This window comes from Pyrus communis, chromosome 4 (assembly GCF_041283825.1).
Source record: "Pyrus communis isolate YQ-2024b chromosome 4, ASM4128382v1, whole genome shotgun sequence".
Lineage (NCBI taxonomy): Eukaryota > Viridiplantae > Streptophyta > Magnoliopsida > Rosales > Rosaceae > Pyrus > Pyrus communis.
Window position 1 is genome coordinate 12,519,668 of NC_142568.1, and position 1,892 is coordinate 12,521,559.

Consider the following 1,892-nt stretch of genomic DNA (forward strand, 5'->3'; position numbering starts at 1 on the left):
CTAAAGCCACACGTATACGCAATAAGCTTCCCTCAATCTCACCCTTCCTGCTTTGATCAGTAAGAACATGCACTCCTAATTGATTCTCGATAAATTGACCCATGTGCCTAGTCATAAACACAAGAGGCAAACCCTTAATCTGAATCCAAAATTCCTGAGAGTAAAGCGGGATCATATTGGGATATGCTAATGTATCCACTTCTACCAAGATAAAAAAAACGCTATCATATAGCCACGGACTGCCCTTTAACAACATCAATTTGTCTCGTTTTGTCCTAAAACCAAACGAGAACAAATCATCATCCAAATCTACAATCGTAACTCTAGCCTTAGGACGCCATAGATGCATCATTCTTCTTTTAAACCTGTCCTTAACTACTGGTTTAGGAGAAAGCACTCTCCCAACCAGGAAAACCTTAGTCGTCCTAAGGAATGCCCCTTCCTTATCGTCAACCACCACCACCCTCTGTTCCTCTGTGGTCAACTCCAATCTTGCCGCAAATGATTCCACCATATCCTTTATTGTCCTCTGTACCCACTGCACATTAATTTTGAAGAAATACCAACACCTTTCCCACCGATCCTCAGACTTCGTCCCCACATTCACTAACCAACAAATAGCAGCACGACCATTTAGAGACTCACTGCCTTCTAATACAAATCCTGACACGATGCTAGTCACCGCAATATTCCATCGCCGCTCTCCTAGAGAACCCTAGAACCTAGAAAACCCTAATTCCAATACAAACCCATTTCCCCTCATTTTTCTCTTTCCCCTTTTTCAACTACAGCACAACTCATCAGTTTTCCATTTTTCCTTCATTTTTCTTCCCCTCTCTTTCTCTTGTGCAGATCATAATCCGTCGTCTCTTTCCTTCATTCTTAGTAATCTATTGTTATCTATTACTCCTTTGATATTCTGGGAGGACCGAAAGAAAGGTTTGTTAGATAGAAGGTAAAACTCGTTTTATTTGGTTTGATCGAAGTTTTTTTTCCCATCTTGAATTGTTTTGCAAATACACTTCATGGGATTTTGAATAATTTAGAGTGGAAGAGAATTTCATGAGTAGATTGGAATAGAAATATCATTTGATTGATAGTGAGAAAGAGATTCTCAAGAACTTTCAATTTTAGAGGTAATTACTTTGTGTTAATCTTTGTTTATCAGTTTTCTTATATGTTTGATTGATTGAAATTCAGGTTTGATTTTTTCTGTTTGTTCGTACAAATTACTGTAGTTTGTAATTTGGCTTTGTTGTTCATTACGTTTTCTTTTTGTTTTTATATAGCCTCATGTGTTGCTACAACATAATAAGATGGACCCAGAGATCTAGTTTACAAAGCTTGAGACTGAAAGAAATGAGAAGATTGAAGGAAGAAAATGAAGGATGATGAACATGAAGATGAACCCTGCTGGGTTTGAATATTTTGAATGATTCAAAACCAATAATTGACGTTTGGGTGGATAATGCATTTATTAGCTTATGGATTTTTTTTATATAAATGAAAGTTGTGATGGCCCGTCCCCACTTTTCATTGTAATTTCTTCTCCATTGGTGTCGGCCAACATAACTTGATTCGGAATCCAAGTGGACATTCCGGGTCGGGGTGTGTCAAAAGTATATTAGGAGCGGATGTATTTATTTGCTTGATTTTTTTTATATAACTAAAAAGTACTAGGGGCTGATGTTTCTGCCTATAATTATGTGTATTCATAAAATCTTGGCAACAAAAACAATAAGGGCGGATATTTGATATTTTTTGCATCTAATAACAATAACAATGACCTTTTTAGAGGCGAATCTACTTTCCACCACTCCTTGTTATTAGGGATGATTTTTCTATACATTTGCCCCTATATTGATGGTTTTTAGAGGCAAATATTTCTGCCT

The 1,892-nt window shown here is 36.9% G+C and overlaps 1 long non-coding RNA gene across 1 annotated transcript; it reads left to right on the top strand.

Moving 5' to 3' along the window:
• Positions 1 to 270: 270 nt before the first annotated feature.
• LOC148697465 (uncharacterized) lies at positions 271 to 1,534 on the top strand. Its single transcript, XR_015961233.1, has 2 exons — positions 271 to 955; positions 1,290 to 1,534. It is a non-coding gene; the product is annotated as an uncharacterized LOC148697465 (long non-coding RNA).
• Positions 1,535 to 1,892: the final 358 nt, after the last annotated feature.